We start from the raw sequence: 13,703 nt of genomic DNA on the forward strand, positions 1-13,703 counted from the left end.
TTTTGGTATGGGGATATGTAAAGGCCTTAGTTTAAGGTAAATGCAGCCGTAAATGGTAAAGGCCTTAGTTTAAGGTAAATGCAGCTGTCCCGGATGCCATTTGCGACCTCAGTCAATCCACCCAGCCAGCGATACAGCAATGGCAGCCGTATCGCTGGCGTGCCGGAGCCAGCCAGCAGGGAGGATCCGGCTGGCAAGGATTCCTCCTGGAGGCGCAGGTAGGAGAGCCAATCCTCCATGGACTTCAGGGGGCCGGATTGAATAGAATCCAGCCTCATTGGGGTCCCTGGAGGATTTCTCCAACAGCCCTAGTTGCAATGAGCTGAGCTGTTAGAGGGTCTCCAGCAGCTTCTTCTGTTGGAGAAATGTTGCACTTGAACCCTGTAGGTGGGCTTCTGGACTTCAGTAAGAGAACCATGTGCATTTTCTGCCCTGTTCTATAAGATTTTTCTGTGCCAAGTATGCCAACTTTCCCTATTGCCAAATGGTGAGATATGACTCAAGATAACCTCCTCTACAGTGGAATATCAAGGGAAGCTCTCAGGCGGGGCTGCTTGCTCACAGCTGATGTTTGTAAAAAGCCTCTTACAAATTATGAATCATTATGTAGGACTGAGAAGAAGTACTAGAAATGCTGACACAAGGTCACACCCTTGTCAGCTCATCTGCTAACATGGATTAGGATCCTTGCTTTGCTCAGAAGCAAGTGAGCATGGACAGGATGGGGATAAACCCCAAGCCCCCGAGCCCTCATTCTGTAAAGGAGAGAGCAGTGTCATGGTGGGACCAGTCCTTGAATATCATCTCTGAGAAGCAGACATTGCCAGAGGGTCTGGAACTTGGACCAGGAGACATGTAGGCTGGGATCCATTTAGTGAGGTACCTGGGGCTGTGTATCCCAAAGCCTCAGTTTCTATTCAGGCAAAAAGCATCAAAGTCAGGCCCCTCAAGCTGGTAGGCAGGATGGATTTTCTGGATGGGGTTGGGGTGGCTGGACTCAGATCCGATTCTTAGCCCTGCAGCTCCAGGCCCTTGACAATGGCCACTCACACAGCCCTCAGAAATGATCTTTAATTGGACATCGTGTCCCCACCTTCTTTTCTTAAGAAAGAAGAGCGGCAGCAGAGCAAATCTGAGGAAGAGTCTTAAGAAAGCCTTCTGCAAACTAGAATGTTACCATTACAGCCCATTAACTGTGCCATTTATTTAGATAGAGAATATTCATATTTCATTAGTGGTTCCAGCAGATTTCAATTACGTCACTTTCTAGGATGCCTCTCCAGTACCTAATAAACAGCTACTTGGAATTTTAAGGAGTGGAGGAGATCTTTTGAAGTTAATTGCTTTGAAATTAGCTTAATCACGGTTAATTTGAACTCATCCAAAGAACAGCAAAAGGAATATGTGGAAAGCAGAAGTGCAACCTGCTGCAAAGGACTCTGTTTCGGGACATTCTTTGCAGATGTTTGCATGTAGAGGGCCTTCTGAGCTGGTGCTCACTTGTAAGGCGCACATCCTCTAGCATGTTTATTGCAGAGGCAGACATGCCAAAAATATACACACAACTTCACCTGTACATTTTGTACTTAGGTTATGTTAAACAGTTTTCCATCTTTGGTTTCCAGTATTACAGTTTCCCCCCACCCCAGTGCAGCAATGCAAATGTTTTCTTCATGCGACTCTTGCATCCAAGGCTCACATATGAAGAAGGGCCATCATTCGATTACCGTCACCAATAAAAGGAAGTGGAGCAGTTCACGACAAACCTTGCTGGACTGCCTATAAAATCAACCTGATTTTTATTACCTATCTGAGGAAAACGAAGAGGAGCAGTTCCTCAGAGTCACAGGTTGGCCATTTCATTCTGATCAGATACTGAATGCTGCAGTGGGGTGGGGGTGGGGGGACAAAACATGGCAAACGTCTATGTGGCTGGCTTGTGTGATTCCAAATAGAATGTAGGCAATTATTTCAATTGGCTAAGGCTGAATATGAGACAAAGTTTGCCACAGTCTAGCTCAAGGATACACAACCTTTTCAGCTCTGAGGGCCACATGTGATGGTGACTTGGAGGATGGGGCCATGCACACATCCGTATATGCATGCAGGCACAGATGCACATAGACACACATAGAAACACACACACATGCAAACACACACATTCCAGTGGTCCTGATACAGATTGCTCTTTCCTTGCTGCCAGCAGCACTAGGAAAAGGAAGTTCTGTATGAGGATCTCCCAGGGAGGAGGCAGGAGTACAGGTGACAGGGAAAGAAGCAGGGGGGATTTGGTGGGGGGTGTCAGGACACATGTGGGGCCACAAGTTTTTCCTGCACCTAGGAAAAAGAAACCAAATGCACAGTTACAAGATGGGGGATACGTCACTACAACAACACTACAAGCGAGAAGGATCTCGGAATTGTTGTCAATCACAAGCTGAATATGAGCCAACAATGTGATGTGGCTGCAAAAAAAGGCAAATGCTATTTTGGGCTCCCCTTCATGGATCACTGCCTTGTTGGGGTGAAGGGGCTTGCGTAACTCAGTGAAGCCATAAGCTATGCCATGCATGGCCACCCAAGACGGACAGGTCATGACAGAGAGTTCTGACAAAATGTGGTCCACTGGAGAAGGAAATGGCAACCCACTCCAGTATTCCTGCCAAGAAAACCCCATGGAATGTATCACAAGGCTAAAAGATATGATGCCAGAAGATGAGCCCCTCAGGTCGGAAGGTGTCCAATATACTACTTGGGAAGAGCAGAGGGAATTTCCAAGTAGCGCCAGAAAGAGTGAAGCGGCTGGGCCAAAGCCGAAAGGACACTCAGCTGTGGATGTGTCTGGTGGTGAAAAGAAAGTCTGATGCTGTAAAAAACAATATTGTTTAGGAACCTGGAATGTCAGATCAATGAATCAAGGTAAGCTGGAGGTGGTCAAACATGAGATGGCAAGATTGAACATCTTGATCTTGGGAATCAGCGAACTGAAATGGACAAGCATGGGCAAATTTAATTCAGGTGACCATCATATCTACTACTGTGGGCAAGAATCCCATAGAAGAAATGGAGTAGCACTCATAGTCAACAAAAGGGTGGGAAAAGCAGTACTGGGGTACAATCTCAAAAACGATAGAATGATCTCAGTATGAATCCAAGACAAATGATCACAGTAATTCAAGTCTATGCCCCAACCACTGATGCCGAAGAAGCTGAGGTTGATCGGTTCTATGAAGACCTACAACACCTTCTAGAACTAACACCAAAAAAAGATAATAGAATAGTAGGGTTGGAAGGGGCCTACAAGGCCATTGATGTCTTCTTCATCATAGGGGATTGGAATGCTAAAGTAGGAAGTCAAGAAATCACCAGGATAACAGGCAAGCATGGCCTTGGTGTACAAAATGACGCAGGACAAAGGCTAATAGAGTTTTGCCAAGAGAACAGGCTGATCATAGCAAACACTCTTTTCCAACAGCACAAGAGGCGACTCTACACATGGACATCACCAGATGGTCAATATGGAAATCAGATTGATTATGTCCTTTGCAGCCAAAGATGGAGAAGCTCTATACAGTCAGTAAAAACAAGACCTGGAGCTGACTGTGGCTCAGATCATGAGCTGCTTCTTGCAAAATTTCGGCTGAAATTGAAGAACGTAGGGAAAACCACTAAACCATTCAGGTATGACCTAAAGCATATCCCTTATGAATATACAGTGGAGGTGAGGAATAGATTTAAGGGATTAGACCTGATAGACAGAGTGCCTGAGGAACTATGGATGGAGGTCCATTACATTGTTCAGGAGGAGGCAGCAACTCAATCCATCCCAAAGAAAAAGAAATGCAAGAAAGCAAAGGGGCTGTCTGATGAGACTTTACAAGTAGCTGAGGAAAGAAGGGAAGCAAAAAGCAAGGGAGAAAGGGGAAGATATACCCAACTGAATGCAGAGTTTCAGAGGATAGCAAGGAGAGACAAGAAGGCCTTCTTAAATGAACAATGCAAAGAAATCGAGGAAAACAACAGAATGGGAAAAACTAGAGATCTTTTCAAGAAAATCGGAGATCTCAAGGGAACGTTTTGTGCAAAGACGGGCATGATCAAGGACAAAGAAGGCAGGGACCTAACAGAAGCAGATGAGATTAAGGTGGAAAGAATACACAGAAGAACTATACAGGAAAGATCTTAATGTCCCTGATAGCCATGATAGTGCGGTCACTGAACTTAAGCCGGACATCCTAGAGAGTGAAGTCAAGTGGGCCTTAGGAAGCATTACCAACAACAAAGCTAGCGGAGATGACAGTATTCCAGCTGAGCTATTTAAAATCCTAAAAGATGATGCTGTTAAAGTGCTGCACTCAATATGCCAACACATTTGGAACACTCAGCAGTGGCCATAAGACTGGAAAAGGTCAGTTAACATCCCAATTCCAAAGAAGGGCAACGCCAAAGAGTGTTCAAACTACCGCACAATTACGCTCATTTCACATGCCAGCAAGGTTATGCTCAAAATCCTACAAGCTAGGATTCAGCAGCATGTGAACTGAGACCTACCAGAAGTACAAGCTGGGTTTCGAAGAGGCAGAGGAACTAGAGATCAAATCGCCAACATTCGCTGGATCATAGAGAAACAAGAGAATTCCAGAAAAACATCTATTTCTCCTTCATTGACTACGCTAAAGCCTTTGATTGTGTGGATCACAACAAACTGTGGCAAATTCTTAAAGAGATGGGAGTACCAGACCACCTTACCTGTCTCCTGAGAAACCTGTACGAGGGTCAAGAAGCAACAGTAAGAACCAGACATGGAACAACCGATTGGTTCAAAACTGGGAAAGGAGTACGACAAGGCTGCATATTGTCACCCTGCTTATTTAAGCTATATGCAGAGTACATCATGAGAAATGCCGGGTTGGATGAATCACAGGTCGGAATTAAGATTGCTGGGAGAATTATCAACAACCTCAGATACGCAGATGATACCACCCTAATGGCAGAAAGCGAAGAGGATCTAAAGAGCCTCTTGCTGAGGGTGAAAGTGGAGAGTGCAAAAGCTGGTTTGAAACTCAACATTAAGAAAACTAAGATCATGGCATCTGGCCCCATCACTTCCTGGCATATAGAAGGGGAAGAAATGGAAGCAGTGACAGATTTTATTTTCTTGGGCTCCAAGATCACCGCAGACGGTGACTGTAGCCATTAAATTAAAAGACGCTTGCTCCTTAGGAGGAAACCAAGACAGCATAGTAAGAAGCAAACCTAGACAGCATAGTAAGCAAACCTAGACAGCATAGTAAGAAGCAGAGACATCACCTTGCCGACAAAGGTCCATCTAATCAAAGCTATGGTTTTCCCAGTAGCAACGTATGGCTGTGAGAGCTGGACTATAAGGTAGGCTGAGCGCTGAAGAATTGATGCTTTTGAACTGTGGTGCTGGAGAAGACTCTTACAAGTCCCCTGGACTGCAAGGAGGTCAAATCAGTCCATCCTAAAAGCAATCAACCCTGACTGCTCATTGGAAGGACAGATACTGAAGCTGAAGCTCAAATATTTTGGCCATCTAGTGCGAAGAGAAAACTCTCTGGAAAAGACCCTGATGCTGGGAAAGTTTGAAGGCAAAAGAAGGGGATGGCAGAGAATGATATGGCTAGACAGCATCACCGATGCAATGAATATGAACTTGAGCACATTCTGGGAGAGAGCGGAGGACAGGAAGGCCTGGCGTGCTATGGTCCACGGGGTCACGAAGCGTCGGACATGACTTAATGACTGAACAACAATTTTGGGCTGCATTAGTAGAAGCATTGCTTCCAAATCCCAGGAAGTAGTAGATCCCGTCTACTCAGCACTGGTTAGGCTTCATCTGGAGTACTGTGTCCAGTTCTGGGCACCACACTTGAAGAAGGATGCAGACAAACTGGAGAGGGTTCAGAGGAGGGCAACAAAGATGATCAGGGGACTGGAAACAAAGCCTATGAGGAGAGACTGAAAGACCTGGGCATGTTTAGTCTTGAGAAGACTGAGGGGAGATAGGATAGCACTCTTCAAGTACTTGAAAGGTTATCACAGAGTGGAAGGCCAGGATCTCTTCTTGATCATCCTAGAGTGCAGGACACGGAATAATGGGCTCAAGGTATAGGAAGCCAGATTCTGGCTGAACATCAGGAAAAACTTCCTGACTGTTAGAGCAATACAACAATGGAACCAATTACCTAGGGAGGTGGTGGGCTCTCCCACACTGGAGGCCTTCAAGATGAGGCTGGACAGCCATCTGTCAGGGATGCTCTGACTTGGATTCCTGCATTGAGCAGGGGGTTGGACTCGATGACCTTGTATGGCCCCTATTGGACACTTCCCAATAAAAACAACGACAATCAAACTGGAAAAGCAGACAGCCTCCTCCACACCCACTCCAACCCTAGCAACTTGATGGGGGCATCATATCCCACTGGCTCCTTTCCCCAAGGTCAGATCCACAGAGCAACGGAATGTGAAGCACTTTCATGTTTAATGCGCATCCTCGTGAAATTGGCTTTGGTCCATCAGGGACACACGTAGCCCGAAAAGTGGAGGATGCCGTGCCTTGAATGAGCCCTCCCAGGCCACACTGCACGTCAGCCCTCCTTATGCTGGGGTAGTGCGGGCAGAGTGCCAAATGTGCAGATGCTGGTGGGCAAATGAGGGGCTTCTTCCCCGCCCCCGCCCCGCCCTGCCCCCCTGCTCAGGGAAGGTTGGAAGCACTGAATTAAGCCCCCGTAGTTCGACCCCATGCCTCCCTCCGCTCATCCACCTTTGGGATACTGTGCAAGATTAAAACTGCGCCTTCAAGAAGGGAGAAAGACAGGCTGCATTCAACAGAGGGTCAAGCCTCTACTGAGAAAGCGGCTGGTGAAGGGGGGAGAGGCGGCGGCAGAACGGCAGCTCCTTACAGTGCCCCTTCACCACCCCTTTGGCCTGCTTTCTCAGCTCTGACCCTACATCTGAGTAGACCTAGCAGGCTATTCGCTCAACCCCTCTCTCCCGACTAGGTACAGACACCCCCCTAGGCACACCCAGCATGCAGGATTTAATTTAGGTGAATAGGGCACACTGCAGCTGAAGTGCGCAGGAGGTGAATTCAAGGCAAAATATGCACTAAAACGACTTTCAGAAAATGCACATTTTAGAGGGGGAAGTGGCGGAGTGACTGTGGGGTGGCCACAACGCCATGTGTCCCAGACAACCCTGAAGTGCTTTCGCTCCTCAGTGCATCAGCCATGTAGATTGGCCCCCAGGCAAATGGATGGCCATGAGCAAAGCATTTCAGTGAGGGCAGCTACAAACACCCTGCCTTTTGCTGGGGGGAAATATCAGGGCCAGCATGGAAAGGGAGGAGCGCCATTCCAGTCACAGCAACCCGCCTGCCCCGTAATTTCTGTTGCTCTGGGGCCAATACCTTTGCACAAACTATGGTGGGAATGCTGCATCCAGCGTATTTGCATGGCTGTCTCTGCAAGAAAGCAAGCTTTGTGCAATAGAGTGGTCATCAGTTAATGCTGTCATTATACTGTTGCTGTCTATTGTAGTAAAATAAATTGTTAAAAACTATCGTCTCACTGTTCTGATTACTGAAACTATTTTGTTATTTGTATTAGTTATTTGTATTTTGCTGTTGAATATTGATAGGAGTGACATCATTGTTAATGAATTTCTTATTGGTTGTAAACCATGTGGACAGCATTGTATATAGGAAAAGGGTATACAAATAAATCTTACTTGACTCAGTTGCATCACAACAAGAAGCTTGCAGGAGGTCACAACATGTCTGGGTTCAGGGTGAAGCGGAGGATGGGAACAGATGTAGGTTCAAGTCCAAAGGAAAGATAAATATGGCTGCCAGATGGCACAACCTACCTTTTGCTAGTGATAATTTTGAATGGAGAAAGGGTGAAGCAGCAAGACTCCAACCCAAGACAGCAACACACTAACCACACAGCCAGAGGAACAAACAGAAGGCAGACTTGTGATAGGTACCACACCTTTGTGTTACCTGTTGAAGCTTGACTATTGAATTTAGCCTCCACACAGGTCTAGGGAATTTAATTGGTTTATTTAAAAGTTTATATACAGCTTCCTGGTGGGCCTCTTAACAAAGGACTGTAGCATGTTTCTTTCCTTCCCTAAGGGAAGAGACAGAGGAGGGAGCTGGGAGACTGGGTTATCCTGAAGGGGACAGTGCAGAATTAATTCACTGTGCCTGAACCTCCTTTCGTATGTCTTTACTGATGTTTCTGCCCATCAGGATGCATCACAATTCTTCCATTTCAGGTCTGGAAATTCCTGTTGGGGATACTGCAACCTCGTCTTCAAGTTACTGGAAGGGAGCAGTGTTGCAGTTCGTTAATTCATGGGAGTGTTGACCACAGCTGGCCTCAGGATCCCTATAGCCCACAGTGTGGCTCCCTGCTATTTCTTCCTTTGCTCCTCCCCTCCCTCCCTCCCTCCTTCCCTCACCCCTTCCACTGCTGGGAGCGTGTGTGTGTGCTCCCTCACCCTGCCAGCATAATGGAACACAAAATGGACTGAACAACCTCTTTTGAAACGCTATGCTGTACCTGCATTGCATATGTAAGAATATTTGTGAGTAAAGCTGTTTTCCTTCTTCACTAAAGAAGAATGTGATCTGCTTTTATGGTGCTGAGATAGCCTGTGTGCATGTGGGACTGGTAAACACTCATTCTGTTTGGCCTTTTTGTTTTTTCTCTGCTGATTGCCTTTCTAACAGGAGGCATCAGTACTCAATAACCCCATCAATTCCTTCTGTTCCTGGGCTGCCGAGGGCTGCATGGTCTGATGTATATGTTGCTTGCACTGGATAAGTCTTATTGCCTCCTCGCTTGGCTCACTGGAGTTCTCTTTCAAAAGTTCCCATGTTAGCTCCTGTTTCTCTAGACATGTGGTACAGCCCCAGGCCACATGGCTTGATGTATGTGGCCTGCATTCCTTGGCCAAATCATATATATTCCTGGTGCTCTGCTATGCTGTGACTGGGTGCCGTTGGTCAGAATAGCATCCTCTCTTTTGGCTGTGTGAGCAGTCAGTTGTCTCTGGGGCTTTCCACCAACTCCCTGGAAGTGTTAATCATAGAATAGTAGGGTTGGAAGGGGCCTACAAGAATAAACATAGGATCCAGACTAAACCTGGCTCTTCCACTTCTGCCATTCTTCCAACCCCATCAAGTTTTCCCCCTTATGCTGGTGAAATCCTACCAATATAAATATGCCTCTAGGATGAGGCACGGTGTTTTTCCAGGAGGCAGAGCAGCATGCTCTGCAAGGGGAATTAATAGCAATCCTATCCCACTCAGCAGGCTTAACACTTGGGGATAGGACCATTCTGTCAATGTACCAAGAGGCTATTGTGTTTTCACATTTAGTTTTCAATTACCTGTCAATGACAAAGTGATGTTCTTTTCTCTGGGCAAACCCAAGAAAATTCATCCCCATCCATGTTCATTTGAAGTACAGCAGCACACGCGGTTAGCAAATTGGGTTCTTCCAGGCAAGGTGCACTATGACTGACCAATGCATACAGTTTGCAGACCCAACCATTTGAAGGAGACTTGTGCAGGAGAATGTCCAAGTGGGGTGTGCCTCAGGTGAATTAGTGTGTGTGTGTTGGTGCCCCGTTCCTCACCATTGTTTGTGGCTCAGATTCTCATCTTACTGGTAAGGCTGTGGAGCTGTCCAACAGGTCAGGGAGCAAGGTTTGCAAACAAGCAGGGGAGCTCACCAGCTGCACCATCGAGTAGAACTGGGACCTGAGCCAGATGGAGCGATGCATTAGCAACTGCGAGGCAGACCCTTTGTGGCTTGACATCCCTCCCTGGAGCATCAGTTAAGATCTGACCTAGGGCCTGTATTGGTTCTGGGTCCTTCTTCCAGAACTCAGAGAAGGGAGATCACATGCTGCCTTCTGGTCTCAGGCCCACCGCCACCTCAGACTCTCGGGTATGATTTTGGGAGGTGTAGAGTTGTGAGGGTGGGACCAGTGAAGGGTGCATTGGATCTCCAAAATTCTCAGACTCCCCAAGTGGTGGTGATCTCAAGGGGATTTTCCATCTCCACTTATTCCCGCTGGTCCCAATCGGTGCTGGGGTCAGCAATGGGGTCCTCTGAGATCTCATCCAGTCCTGGACTGGCCTCCATGGAATGTGGGGGAGTATGACACCTGGCGAATTCTGCTGGATTTTCCACTTTGAGCATCAAAATGTTTTGGGCCAACCCTGGCCTTTTGACTGGCTTCTGGAGTTGAGTGATGAATGCTTAGCTTTTCTTCATGCTTTTTGACTGACCTTGGACAGGTTGCTTAACCTGTAGTGTTGTGTGCACTATAGTTATCTTGGGGTGTACTACTTGCCTGTTCTTCATCAAAGGTGAGCCAGCGTATGTCTCCTGCTCCTACTACTACAGCTTTGGAATTGCTTATTAAGCAATCCCACCATCACACAGAGCCTTCCTTGAGAAGTTAGGAGGCTTTGGCACAATAGACTCTCTCTCTCTCTCTCTCTCTCTCTCTCTTCCTCTTCCTGTCTACTATCAAACAGGTGGGGAAGACCTGGAAAGGGGGCAGCATTTTCTCTCAGAGAGGTGGGACAGCCACAGCTCATGAACAAAATAGTTCCCATTTCAGCAGACACTTGGATCCGGCAGCTGCATCACCACAAGGTTTGTGTTGGGGAAACAAAATTGTGAGTGCAGTCATCTGGGATGAGTTTCGGTTAGATCATTCTTCCCCATTTCTCCTAAAAGAGAGAGACAGCGTGCAAGTGAAAGCCTGTTTAAATCACTCTGCTTAGATCTGACTGCAAAGAAAATTGCTGTTGTCACAGATTCTAATGCTACTTTCGTATGTTCACTCAGAAGTGATCTCTTTTGCTCTTTCTTTTGCTGAATGTCTACATCTGTGGCAGGGCAGAGAACAGGTAGGGAGTGGGAAAAGATTCAGGGGACTGTTGGGACCCAAGGCATTTTGCTCTCAAGTGCTACACACACACACGGCAACACTTTCCAAAGTCTTGCTGTACCTTTCAGAGACTAATTGCTGCCTTCACCTATCCCCCCGCCCCCTGCCACTCTGTGTTGCCTGAAAGAGGTCTCTTCATCCTGATGCCTGGCCTGTTTTGGACCGTCTAAACAGGAACCATCTTCATACTTCCACTTGCACATTCCTGTGGGGAGACAAGCTGCACAGCCCTCTTTGATTCTGATGCCAGTAGGAGGGAAAGGGACTTGCAAAGCAACCCTAAGCAGAGTCGCGGGGAGGGGGTGGCGACTTGCCTGCTTTTCTGTTCTCTGTCATAGGGTGTTAAAAAGGTATTTTCCCTCTCAATGGAACCAACAAGCTTCCCAGAGCATAATTGGAGCCTCCAGGTTGGATGTCCTGCCCGCACCTGCCAGCAGAGCTCCTCTCCTGCCCCATCCCAAACCACCACCACCCACCCCTCCCAGGAGGCCTGGGGATTAGCAAAGCCAGCATCTTTTACTTTTCATGAACTGGTTTATTGTCCGCTCCCCAGTTAACAATTTTCATTCCCAGGGGGCTCAACAGACCTAATTTTCCACTCACTGGAGGCTAGTGCACACCTGTCATTGAACCACACCCCTCCTTGGTTTTTAAGCAAGGCCCTCTAATCTAATTGATTGCCGCAGCAGTTGGGGGAAGCTAGCCAGGGCTATGGAAGTAGGACAGGCTTGCAAGGTAATTCAGCTCACTGAGTGTGAGGAGAAGCTCCAGGAACAAAATATCAAGGAAAAAAGAGTGAAAACAAACACCCATGTCAGTTAAGCACCTGTGTGAGTTTAGCAATAGGGCAAGGAGGCCTGGGAGGTCAACCTTTCCCTGCTTTCTGCTATTTATTTATTTATTTATTTCTATACCGCCCAATAGCCGAAGCTCTCTGGGCGGTTCACAAAAATAATTAATAATAGTAAATAATTTTGGTTTTCAGGTAAGCAAACAAAATAACAATTAAAATCCAGCTATGAGGTTAGAAAGCCAACTGGGGTATAGGGGCTATCCAGTGAGTGTCATATGTCTGCTGGAGAGAAATTGTGGGTGGGTGTTTGGTGCAAAGAGCTCCTGGCCCTCAAGAAACAAGTTTGTTCCCTTGAATCCAAGGATGCTGACCTGGACAAGCTAAGATAGAAAGACAGGTTGTGGATGAGACCTTTGGGGCTGTGTCCCAGCCCCAGGGGGAAAGCTCCTCTGTAGTCACAGGGAATGAAGGTATTGGGAAGGAAGAGGAAAAGATCCCTCACATTATTTGAAGGACAAACAGCTATCCTTACACCCCAGGGATATGCCTCCTGGATGTGGGGGGGGGGGGGCTCGTGGTAGTGAGATTCAATCCTTAGAGACATAGACAGGCATGTAGACTGTACCATGAACTGTCTGCCTGGTGTGAAGGTTGTGGATATCATGCATTTGTCAGTGGTCACAGTTCACATCAGCACCAATGAAGTGGGGAAATGTAGTTCTGAGGTCTTGGAAGCCAAACATAAGGTACGAGGTAGGCTGTCAAAAGCCAGGACCTTGTTGGGGTCATGGTGGATAGCCCAATGGGATTGTTGGCCAAGTGTGTTGCTGCTGCCGTGCTGCTGTGGAAAAGGCAAATTCCATGTGGGGATCATTAGGGAAGGAATCCAGAATAAAACTGCTAATATCGCAGTGCCCTTATACAAGTCTAAGGGCGCGACCACATTTGGAATACTGCGCACAGTTCTGGTCATGACGCCTCAAAAAGGATATTGTAGAGCTGGGGAAAGTGCAACAAGAGGGCACCCAACATGATGAAGGAGCTGGGGCAACTCCCCTGTGTGGAAAGGTTGCAGTGTTCGGGGCTTTTGCGCTTAGAAAAAAGAAGAGACAGGACAGAGGTTTATAAAATTATGCATGACACGGAGAAAGTGGATAGGGAGAAGTTCTTCTTCCGCTCTCACAATACTAGAACCCAGAGTCATCCCTGAAATCATGATGGAAAACGAGGGCAGAAGGCCCTCTCATGGGGCAATGAAGAGGGACACCCATTTATATTAGGCATAACACACATATTCACCTAAAAACAAGCACTTTCCGCCCACCCAGCACTTCTGCTAATAGGCTAAAAGAGCTGTTAGATGACAGGAGGGAGGTGGGGTGGGGAGATGCTCTTTGTTTCACCAGGCAGCTACTACTGCTAATTTCTCACCCTGAAAAGGAAGCCCAACAGCAGCTAAGAGGCCCTTAACAATGGCACCACCAGCCAGCTGCCATCGTAAATAAGACACAAAGATGGAGAGAGGTGAAGGTAGAAACCCTCAGAGAGCTCATTAGCAGGTAGTTCTTGTGATGCCTCCTGGTCTTTAAACTCCTCTCTCTTCACAGCCCCTACCGAGAGATTTGCAGGGAGGGAGGGGAGGCAGGGACATAATTTGTACATAAGGATGGCGAGCAGAGCTGGTGGGGCCGACTCAGGAGATGCCATTTACATCTGGGGATGTGGAGAGAGAGAGAGAGAGGAAGCAGCCCCTCTGCATTGTTCTCACCGTATTTCTTTCTCCAGCCTAACCTGAGCATCTCCTCAGCACACTTTCTCAGAAACAAGCACCTGGGTTCTGCATGCAGTCTGGAAGCCACCCTATCAATACCTTCCGAGTGAATGAAGAGAGCTCTCTCAGGGGAAAGGG

This window comes from Heloderma suspectum, chromosome 10, assembly GCF_057233095.1.
Source record: "Heloderma suspectum isolate Gila_16-S chromosome 10, 16-S_ref, whole genome shotgun sequence".
NCBI lineage: Eukaryota > Metazoa > Chordata > Lepidosauria > Squamata > Helodermatidae > Heloderma > Heloderma suspectum.